Here is a 12,316-nt window from a genome sequence, read left to right as displayed (position 1 = left end):
GAAAAATCTTGAAAATAACCAAAGAATATCTGTGTAGGCTTCAGGCTAGGTGTATGCTCAGAGCATGTTAAAAATACCTAGTATAATATTAATTAAGTTTTCAGAATAAATAACCTTTTTTATCTCTCTTTTCCTGGCTAAACTAATTCTAAAACAGAGCCAGCTGAGGTATCTGCTAGAACTACTGTTTAGTCTTATCCTCAGTGTCACTTAAATAATCAGTCTGCCTGTTCTATTTCTCAGACTGTATTTCACTCTAGCAAATGAAGAAATATGCTTTTATGAGAAGACATTACCACAAGAACTTAATCAAAAAGTGGGCTTGCGGCCATCTCTCTTCACCCCTGTTTCTGAACTTATCCTGGAGTATAAGGATATTTCTGTGGAAATGAACCAAGCTGTTAAAGTTGCTCTGCTGCCAGGTGGCTCTGATGTTTCTTCCTCTGAAATTAAAGATCACTCCAGCCTGTTTCTATTTGTGTAGTACAGCTTCAGTAAAATGGTACTGCAAGCTGTGGTGAGCAGCCTTGATTTAATTATTCACCTGATGCTATTAAAATATGTAGCCAAAATAAAGTATCTTCAAATCCATGGTGACATGGATTCTATACCATGATGTACGTTCAATTTCTTGCTGTTGCTGTTCTTGTGTCTAGGTTAGTATAATGTTCAGAAGCTGCAGCTTCCCTGCCTTCTAGAGAGATGAGCAAGTGCTGTGTGTAATGGGACTGCTTCACTTGCCTTTGCTTGAAGTCTTGGTCCTGCAGGTTGAATGCAGAAGCCAGCAGGGAAGGAAGCCACGTGGTGCACAGAACTGGGCTGGGAAACTGGCATCTCTGTCCAAGGGTCATTGCTGCCAGCTACACTGCTCTCCCACCAGCGTCTTACTGGCTTTTAAAGGGTTTGTAGCCAACAGGGCTATATTTAGAGTGTTCAGATATCAATGAAATGCAAAGTGCTTTCCCAAATTTTGGTATACGGGAAAGAATGCTGTGTTTACCTCTATTGCGTCTCTGTTCTTTTGAGATCTGCTTTTGAAGAGCAAAGAACTGGGAAAACTCTAGCTGTCTGCTGAACTAAAATTCTGAAGAAGGAACAGTGCATTTGGAGATCTTGATCTCATTAAGTATTTATGCTGGGAACAGCTGTAATTTTCTAGTGTCTTTTAAAATTATGCATGTGGTATAAAGCATTCTAAGAATCAATGTGTTTTGAAAGTCTATCATAGTAATTTCCCTGAAGCTTTTAAATGAGCAGGCAAGAGAAGAGAGTTTCAGGAGAATTTTGTTAATGATGATGTTTTGGTATCAAGGAAGGAAACTAGAGCTGTCAAGATTTCACTTGTCACTGTACGAAAAACACATAAAAGTAACAAAAACAAATATGTCATTTTTCTCTCACCTTTGATGCTATAAAGTAATGTACTCAGTAAGAAATGCTAGCAACTGCACAATGATTGTGTTTTGCACAGATTTATACCTTAGGTTCTAACCAATCTATGAATTAAAGCATTTACATATATTAGTAGAAACTAAGCTGCTTTTTAGCACCACTCTGTGTAGCTGTCCACCTTGATTATTGTTTCAATAGGTGGTAAAATTTGATAGTTCACTGGTCAACGTCTCCTCAGTTTTTAGTTTATCTTCTTCCCTGGGATGACAGTCATTCCTGTAGAGAAATTCAGCTGACACCTAGGGAACACTGAATTGTGTTAGTGCTTCTCTTCAATGCCCACTTCTCTGTAAATAATTTAAAACAGCAGGATAACCTAACTGAGCTTGTTTTAAAATTTTTTTATTTTAGTCAGGGTGGTGCCTGTGTTGCTAGTACTGTTCATTAAACACGTAAGATATATAGCTCCTGCTGTATTTAGTTTGTTGAAAGTCATTATTTTGTCCCTTATATTCCCCATTGATACTGAAAATAAATGCATATTTGAAACTTGTAGCCCTCAGACCTGCTTAAAAACCAAACATCTCTGCCACACACACTGTACACAAATAAACTGTGTGTCCCTGAAACTGAAACCTTGCTGCCTTATTTTAACAAGGTGATCACTGGAAATGCTATGAAGCAATGAACTGAATCAATTCAGATGGTCCATGATTCTATTATGAAACTATTAAAAAAAAATAAATCTCAAAAACACTCAAAGCCCCTGCAGACAATGAACTATATCATGGTTATATTTTAAGTGAATATGGGGGTACTCCAGCTTTTAAAAATGCTATTTCACTTTGAGAACTTATATTTTTAAGGACATGCCATTTTAAAAACAGGACTACCTCAAATTTAGAAACCTGTTTCATTAGTAGTCAAAGATGTTAAGAATTAAAGCAGAATTTAATCTTAAGGTATCGTGACACTTGAAAAAATAGAATGCTGTTTTATCTTGAGCTTTAATGTGGTATTTAACATCAGTCGTACAACATATTATGGGATACTCTTCATGTGTAGAATCTAGGTGTCTGCAATTATAGTGTAAATATATGGATATTTACTACTTGGAAATCTGTATTTTGGGTTGGCTGAGGAAAAATTTTTCACTTCTAAATGGTGTGGAACAATTTATTCCTTAAGGAAGGTGCATTGGTTCAAAGTTTCACCCGCCTTCTATCTTCAGCCTGTAATTACCAGAGTTGAAAATCAGCTACTGTTGAAGTTAATAAATTTTCTTTTTTTTTTCATGAGAAGTTTGAAGCTGAAGTACCTTTTTAACAAATGATAGGACAAAGCTTGCACAGTAGCTATCATACTTCAATTGTGTAATGATACTCTAAAAATATCATTTAATAGGAAGTAGTAATGACTTAAGACTGTGATTACTGGACCCTTGGGAACACAGATTATTTCTAAGGGATCCAGATAAAGTGTGTCACTTGACAGTCAGTTTAAGGTAGCTGTACAGTCAGTGTCCCCAGTGGGAGTTTCTTTCAGTTCTGGAAACTGAAATGGATTGAAACCCCCTTCGGTATTGTTTCTTTTGAAGATGCTGTTGATTATCGCCAGTTAATAGCACTTTCTCTAACAGTACCTTTGTGCAGCCATGATTAAAGAAGAAAAAAGTCTGGTTATTGTTCTCCTGAGCACCACCCTGTGACAGATTATGCCTGGCTCATCCATAGGAAGAAATCTCTGGTCCACATTTGGCAGCAGGTTGTGTTATGGCTGTGCCAGTGTGTGCGAGAGAGAATTGCTGCTCTCTAAACATCACCTGTGGTGTGCTATCTCAACACACTGAAGTCCAGACAGCTCCCCCTGCCACATCTCTTGGCTTTGAAACTATTCATCTGTCACTTCACTTTGGCAGAGCCAAATTAAGAATACTTGTTAGATTATCCTTGTAAGTGCATCTAGAATAATCCAATCTTCCTACAGGAGTGACTTAGTCTGATTTTGAGGGAAATGAGCCTTCTGGTGGAAAGTGAAGCAAAGGTTAGAAGATCTCTAGACTAAAAAGACAAGCTATCTTCAGTGCCTAAAAGGGAAGAATCACCATGCATTTCATGTATTTAAAAGTAATTTTGCAACATTTTTCCAGACCTGAATGCTTACCAGCTGATCATAAATATATTGTCTATTTTTTCTTAACTGCATAATTATTCAGTATTTGTATGAAACATGGAATTGCTCAGTCAGCAATTACTAGTGAGGTTGATATTCCCTCAGTTAGGAGGGTAAGTTAGAGTAGGTGCTATAACACTGAGAGACTAAAATCCAACTTTTAAAACTCAGTCTAAAACTTAAAGATTGTTGACCCTCTACTGTCAACTTTCATTGGCATTTGTGACACTTGTGAGTGTCAACACATCTGGAAATAGAACCACTTGGATTTTAGTTCCTACGCAAACAAACAGAAGGTTAGCAAGTGTTAAAATTGCAAATAAAAGACCTAAGTGAGGATGATGCAGTTATTGTTGAAATACCTCTTTTGGGTGAGAATTGTGTTCCTCTTTAAAATGGTGATAGCACTAGTAATGAAGTAGGTTTACTGTTAGGGTTGAGTATTATAGTGGTCTTTAATAACACCTTAATGGCCTCTCTGAAGACTTGCACTGAAATAATTTTATTTTCTCATAATTGCTCATAAGGACTGTAGCAGGAAATTTAAGGTAATTTTTTTTTTTATTATTGTAGGTATATAATATGGTAGCACCTGATTTTTGTTAAATCTTATCTGCATTGCATAATAGCATGAAAGTGTATGTTGAATTTTTGTGCCATACAAGAGGAGAATTTCTCATGACAAACTCTATTTCATGTTTATGTGTGAGTGAGTACCTAGGTGTCATGAAGAAGTAGGTTATTAAATATCCAGTGCTTATGTTACTCTGTGCAAATGGCCTGAAAGAAAGGGCTTGCTCAGCTTTCTTATATTTGTGAAGCCCAGGTGTTGAATGGAAATAGCTCATTGTAAATCTGGCGTGACTCCAGCTCAATAGGCACAGCTACAGATACACAGATATAATAAAAAGAAAATTCTACATTGAGTTGCTGTGTCATGAAAGCACTCGGATAGAACTGCTGTTGAATAACTTTGAAACTATTATTCATATTTTGATGTTAATGACCTGACAGGCCTAAATTTTGTTCTGAGCTTGTTCATACTTTGAAGTTTTATTTCTATATGCATCACAGAGATGTTAATTTAAAGTAAACATAATTTATAAGCAAATTCTAATCCATAGCTTTAGTTTATAAAGGCAGCAGGACCTATTTCTGAATAATTATGTAACACCCTAGAATTGTTTGTTTTTTTTTTTTTTAGCATTCAAATATGTTATTTGTATTCTGATGCAACAACATGTATTACTAACCAATGTTTAACAGCATTTCATCTGTACAGAAAATGTGTGTGTTTGTTCTCCAAACAGCTGGAAGGGTGGCTCCCCCTTAGAGGGTTGTGGGGTGCTGGAGGGATGAGAGATTACTGCTTGTAGGCAGAAATCTACCTATAATTAATAGGGGAAGAACATTGAAAGTCACTAAATGGAAATGTATTGTCCCACCTGTCCATCTTGCTTGTCATTCTGTTATTTCAGACAGGAATAACATCTAAGGAATAGGAGTTCACTTGTGTCCATGTTTACTTTTCCATTTCTGAATCCAGGGAATGGAAAAAAAGTTATTTGCAGGAGAGGCCAGTATGTGTTGATGGTGATAAATAATTTGCTAATTCTCTAGTAGAGAATGTTATATCAGAGTTGTTCAGTCTGTTACCATTACCTTTTTTTTTTTTTTTTTTTTTTTTTTTTTTTTTTTTTTAATAAATACATCTTTCTTAAGACTTCTTTTTGCCAGTTTTGGCTTGAAAAGCTCCCATGGAGGCTACATTAATTATTTATATGGGCAAAAACCCAGCCAATTTGTATACTTTCAAATTATTCATATTTTCAGTTTCATTTGGCTGATTATATTTTCCTTCTGCTACAAGTTAGCTTTTGAAGTATGGAATCACTAGGTGCATTTCAAGGAGCAGATGGCCAACAAACCAGCTTAGGTTAAGTGTTTCCAACTGTAGTAGCTCTTATTATTAAAACCTTACTAAGAATATTCCCTTATTGCATATAATCAGATAGATAGCTCTTGCCAGAGTGCTGTGTTTCTTTTTTATTATTATTATTTTCACAGAATTTTCAATTACTTCTCTTATTTTTCTGCCTTTTCCAGCTGAACATGTTTTATCTTAGTCTATTAGTGTTTTCTTAAAATCACTTTATAGGATACTGGCAGCTCAAAGTACACTTTTATTAGGTTTTTATTTTCCTGTTCATGGCAAAACCATCCAAATGAAGCTTCACAAGTAAGAACTATGGAGCCTTGGGAAAAGGGCTGCTGAGTTTCTGGGGGAGGCAAAATTAAAATAAAACACACCAAATACTTGGAAATGTATTTTATAGGCATGCTTAGCTGAGCATGCTAGTGCTGCTTCCTGAAGGTGAATGTAGTGCTTTTACTTAACTCAACCTTTGCTGGACTCTCTAGGATTAAAACTTGTCAAAAGGTGTTTTTTGTACCACCAACTAGTTTCTAGTAGTACTGCTAACTTGATTAGTAGTATGATGCTGGTATTATAACTTAAAAACCTTCTGCCTGGATAAAGCCTCCTACAAAAGAAAATCTATCTTAAGATCTAATGTACTATTCAGTTTTTTTACTGTAAATGGGAAGATTTTCTACCTCATTGGTTTGGTAAATGTACTTGAAACATTTTAATATTAAGATTTTTGGTGAAAAAAAACCCAAAGTGAGACATTTTGCTGTCTGTCTCAGCTAATTGAATTTATTCTATTTTGCTGCTTCCCATCCTCCTTGTTTCTGTTATTGAGGGTAGTCTAGTAATAAAGTATCCAAATACAAACTCCTGTTCAGATACCAAAGCAATAATAGTCTTTTTTATCAGTCCCTAGTCCTGTGCTTCACATGAGTGAGTTACATGTGGTGCAAGAAAAGAGCTAGTGGAAATCTGTAAGTGCTTGCTCCAATGACAGCAATACATATATGCTTCTTACACTATGTCTAGATTAGGAAGGTGGATATAATTGAAAATATATTCCCAAGCACACTTTTAAACATTCCTGGAGTAAGTGTTTGATGCATCTGAAAATGTGCTAGCTTGATTTAGCTTTACAGAATACTGCTGAAAGACTCTTTTTGGAAGACTTGATTTGCAAATTAAGCTGGTATGCCCAAAACGCCATCCATCAGAGTCTATATAACTAATATAGCAATCTGAACATCTATTTATATCCTTTATATTTCTATGAAAATAAGTTCATTAACAATTTCAGATTGTATACTAAGCTAGCCCTTAGCTCATAGTTTTTCCTGGACCTTAGTTTTTGGTTTTTACACAGTTGAGCTATGTATTTAGGCAAATGAGTGCAAAGACAGTGATCCATTTTGTAATTCTCCTTTCAACAAATTTTACCTTCTACTAAAACTATGATATTTACCTCACTATTTTTAGAAGACAATAAAAGAAACAATGATGAAACATTCTAAATCTTCCTTTATTTAGGAATTTATACATTATATGCCCATTCAATGTCAGATTTTTTTCAATTACACAGTGCCTGGAGAGGTTTAGGCACACCTGCTAACTCTAGTTCTTGGCTATTTATTGATTTTTAGCTCTTTGTTGTTTTTTCCTGGCTTTCTTAGTTCTATGAACAAAAGAATGTACCTGTTTATTTGAGTGAATTCTTGTCCTTACTGCTGTTGGTTAGAGATATCCAAAATACTCTTTATACTCTTGTGATCTTGCCCAAAGCTGCACCTCATTGAAGTGGGGAATCTGAAGAAGCAAGAGCAAATACCTTTTATGTAATTTTTCCATGGGACTACTTCTGGCCTCTGGCCCACTGAGTTTCAAAGAACCTTTTAAACTAGGTTCTGAGCCTGCTTTGCAAACTAGAAAAGGCATGATTTTCTCTAGATAGTGTAGGGCATACTTCTTTACTGTATCTACTAGGAATCAAAGCATTTCCAGAATCAAAGAATTGCCATGGTTGGGAAAGACCTTTAAGATCACCACATCCAAATGGCAACAGTCCTTCCCAATAAATGAAATATATTTATCAATACCTGTATTATCATGCCCCCTAAAGCATGTCCTCAACTGCCTCATTCACATGGTGTTTAAGTACTTCCAGGGATGGTGACTCCACCACCTCCCTGGGCAGTTTGTTCCAACACCTATCTAGTGTCTCAGTAAAGAAATTCTTTGAATCTATTCTAAACCTTCCCTGGTGCAGCTTCAGGCTATTTCCTCTAGTCCCATCATTATATACCTGGGAGAAGAGGCCAGCACCCACCTCCCTACAACTTTCCTTCGGGGTTTTATATATTTAGTTTTATTTATTTATTTTTTAGAATGGTTTGGGTTGGAAGGGACCTTACAGATTTATCCACTTCCAACCCCACCTCCTTGGGCTGGGACACTTTCCACTCGACCTGGTAGCTCAAGGCCCCTTCCAGCCTGGCCTTGAACACTTCCAGAGAGGTGACAGCCACAACTTCCTCGGGCAACCTATTCCAGTGTCTCATGACCCTCACAGGAAATATTTTCTTCCTAATATCTAACCTAATGATGATTATAGAGAGCAATAAGTTCTCTCAGATTCATCTTCTCCAAACTAAATGTTCCCAAGTCTCTCAGTCTCTGCCTCATAATAGTTATTATCCAGACCCTTCACTAAATTGGTTGCCCTTCTCTGAACTCACTCCAGCAGCTCAATGTCCTTCTTGTAGTGAGGGGTCCAGGACTCAACACAGTACTTGAGGTGTGGCCCCAACAGTGCTGAGGAGAGGGGCACAACCCTTTTCCTCCTGGCCACACTTCCTGATAGAAGCTAGCATATTGTGGCCACCTGGGCACATGGCTGGCTGCAGGCCAGCATCCCCAGGTCTTTTTCTTTAGATACTGATTCAGAGACTGACTTAGACACTGATCAGAAAAGCACTGTGGTTCAGGGAGTACTCTTTAATCTATGTATATTGGCAGATACAACATGTTCAAGTTTCAGAGATGCATTAAGTTCTGCAGTTAATTTATTTATTTATTTATTTTCTTTCTCCTTGAGAAAGACACACCAGGGAGAGGAGAGAGGCATAGTCTCTTCAGCTTCATGTCTCTGGAACAACCTGAGAATGCTTTGGAAGGGAGCAGTGCATTTTCTAGTCTAAGCAAAGCAATTCATGCTGCCTGTAACTCACTACTATCCCACATCATCCTTGAACAGGGCTGTAGGTTAATAAAGAAATTGGAAATTATTTCTTGCCATCATTCATGTAGTAGAAGCCACTGACAGAGGAAGTTGGTAATTACAGCAGAACAGCACAGCACGGTTAAGTAGAGGGGGAAGAGTTCTGTTATTTTATTAATATGGATGTTATGTTGAAACTAATTTGAACTGATCTGTTAAAAAAGTTTTTAATTTTGTTAAGCATGCTCCAGAAATTAATTTCTTGTTTAGTATTCATGATTGGTTCTGCTGTAGTTCCGTTAGGTATGCAAATTCAAGATGCGTACAACTTAATTCCTCATACTTGCTTCCAATTTCTAATTTATCACAATTGAATCATTGTTCTTGGGTTGAGTGTTCAATTAGTGACTGCCTGTTTGAATAGAGGCACCTTCCTCATTCTAAAAGTAAGACTACTGTTTTTTTTTTTCTCTAATCTAATTTACTCGGAGGCAAGTGTGTTGTAGATAATAATAGAATGACAATGAAACAGCCATGCTCAATTCCTAATTCTTCTATCTTTGTATGCTGATGAGTTCTCACATGACTTTGGTTACCCTGCTTATGTTGTTGTGACTTTTTTTCCTAGGAAGGAATGCCTGGCTTGGATGGTTGGTGAGATAAAAGCTTTTGTGTCCCATGAGCTGGTTGATAGCACAGCAGACCCCTGAACATCACTGTATCATGACTGTTACTTACTTGAGTATCAAATATTTACCCTGTCCTGCTTTCTTCTGTGACTTGCCAAGAAAACCTTTATTATCTTCAACCAAAAGTACTTTATTTCCAGGGAGTGTTTTCCTGAAAGCTTTCATTCAGAAAATAGGATCTGGAAACATGTCATCTACAATGAATCTCATCTGTTATATTGTTCAGCTGCTTACGTGATTCACGATTGTTTGATCTTGAGGGTGAGGAGGTGTGGTTGTATTACCTAAAGCAATTTCATAATGTTCCTAAGCTACACAGAAAGCAAGCAACTTCTAAAGCCTTTATTTCCAAATATTTTGAAGAATGTGAAAGAGCAATTGAATTACAAAGTGCCCAGGAGAAAGTAAAAGAAAATTGCTTTTGTAAAGAAATCTCTAGTATAATTTCATCACTTGGCTGTTTGAACTTGCCGCTCTGACCCCATATTTTAATCCTAGAAGATAACTATGTAATTACCATTCTTTCTAAAATATGAAAGGAATTGAAATGAAAGCAGGCGATGGAAACAGCCACAGCAGAAGTGGCACCTCTTAGCATTATTTAAAAACACATTTGTGGGCTCCAGTGAATTTGCATTGGACCATATCTTGATAGAAGTCTGTCCTAACTCTCTATCTGAACTAACTGATTGTACTGGGCATAATATTGGGTTTGTATTGGGTTTGGTAGCAGGACTGCAGTGTTCCTTTGTGTGGGAGGAGGTCATGAGCTGCCCTGAGCTTTCATCTTGCTCTGAAGCTGATGAAAACAATTCACTATGGCCCAAAACTTCAGAGAAGCATTTGGTGCCTCTATTCATGGAGACTGAAGAAAAGGGGATGCTGCTAAGGGCAGAGAACACAAGGACACACATGAGAAAACATAAGGATGCATGTGAAGAACACACAGAAGGCAATGGGAGGAGGTAGGGGAACAGTTACGTGTTTGGACAGAGGGAGCAGAAAAGTAGTAAGAAGCAAGGAGCAGGAGGTGAAATGAGTAGGAAGCAAGGAAAGACAACAGGAAACCTGTAGGTACTGACCCCAGCCTCCTGCAATGGTGGATGTCTTGCCAAAAGGATATGGAAGGGAGTGAGCATAATACCCGGTGAAGACAGGAGTGAATGAGATAGGAGCAGGGGAGGAGAAGTGCTGGACTGGAGGGAGGCCTGGGGAGGGAAGGTGCTCCACTGAGCACGCATGTCACTGTTGGACACTTTTCCTCAATTCTTGAATCATATTTGAAAATTTATGTTAAACAGCAAGAAACTAAGTTAATTTCCTCAGTCAAGACTGCCTTTGCCAAAGCATCTCTAATTCCAGAAGGCACTGCAGCACCAGCATTACCTGAGCAAGGAGCAGATGCAAAGTCTCACAGTGGAGAGAAACGCAGCATTTAGTAACTTGTCTTCTGCTGCATGGTCAGTGGTCTCATCTACAGGAGTCAATCATTTGTTCCATTTCCATAGGGATGTGCTTTTTCCATTTGCACAGCTCTTTTTTAATCAACTGGGAACTTAAAAGTGGTGTTGAACTTGCCTTACTTCATCCTGCTTGTGAAAATAGAGTTTACTTCATCACTAAAACATGACAGAAAAATATCTGAAGGATGTACCTGTATTTCCCTTCATCTTGATTAATTCATTAGCTTCCTCATATAAAAATCCCTTCAAGACACAATTAACCCTTTTTTATTACTGTGAAGTTTGAAATTATCATTGAAACTCATTAAAGCAGAGAAAGTTACTTCCAAAAGTGGTTTAATACTAATTTTTTCCTGATTTCTTTTCTTGTAGATAGGGTAGAATACTTAGGATATGGCTATCACAATTCCACACTTAATTGACTGTTCAAGTAATTAATGATAATTGGTTGCTTTGAATTGTAGAGCTGTGCTCCATGTTAGAACATACTTTGACGGAATAATTTGCTATAATGGAATGTTGTCTTCTGAGTATAGACTATATAATAATGATATTGTCAGCAAGTCCTTTTTGTACAGTAAGAGGAAAATACAATTGAGGATAAAAATACATTACCAAAAGTCCTGCTTTTTTGTCCCCCTTAAGATTCTCCTGTATTGTGAATTGTGCTGTTGCCACTAGAAAGCAAAATGTGCTTATGTTTTCTGATTTACTGAGTTGTTTGTTTGGGTTTTTTTAATCCTTGAAAATGCACAAACACACATTCAGTTTTATTGTGGTACTAACTTCAATGCTATTACGTCAACATACATGAAGATTGAATTCGATCTCACTTAAAAAAAAAGGATTCTTTGTATTTTGTTACTGATCCCAGATCTTAGAATTCAGAAATTGATTGGAATAGACAAGATTCTGAATAACCTTCTAAGCTCATAGGCAGTGCTGTTCTCATCCTGCAACTTTTTGCAGGAAGAAAATTAATAACTGCTAAGAGAAGTACCGTGAAGTAAAATTATGACTTTAAGGCAATAAACTGCGTTGGGTCAAAGTATTTGAACTACTAATATTAGAAGTAACAGAATGTACTTCTACATTTGGTTGGTACGGTCCTAACATTTGGTATCCATTTTATTAGAAAACTCAACAGATGCTATATTCTATCATACAATCATAAGATATTTTATAATCTACCTTGTACTTATGTAGAGTATACATAGGAAAAAATAGTTCTGATATTTAGCCTTCTCTCAAAGAATTGAGCATACCGGATTTTTATGGGTCATTTATTGCTAAAATTGTAATTTTATCTTAAAACTATGACAAAAATGGTACTAAAAAAGGATGTGCTTTTGATTATTGTGAACTACATTAGATAACTGAAATTAAATTCAGACTACTTTCTAAAATATTTTATTTGGAAACAGCTGCCCTTTTCTTTTAAAATATGTGCAGGACT

The 12,316-nt window shown here is 36.7% G+C and overlaps 1 protein-coding gene across 3 annotated transcripts in view; it reads left to right on the top strand.

Annotated features, from left to right (window-relative positions):
• The window catches only part of WDR25 (WD repeat domain 25), a 56,357-nt gene that overhangs the window by 18,870 nt on the left and 25,171 nt on the right, over window positions 1-12,316 (top strand). The window lies entirely within an intron of this gene.

This window comes from Heliangelus exortis, chromosome 5 (genome assembly GCF_036169615.1).
Source record: "Heliangelus exortis chromosome 5, bHelExo1.hap1, whole genome shotgun sequence".
Classification (NCBI taxonomy): domain Eukaryota; kingdom Metazoa; phylum Chordata; class Aves; order Apodiformes; family Trochilidae; genus Heliangelus; species Heliangelus exortis.
Note: the sequence above shows the minus strand (reverse complement) of the source record. Positions and strands in the feature narration are given on the sequence as shown.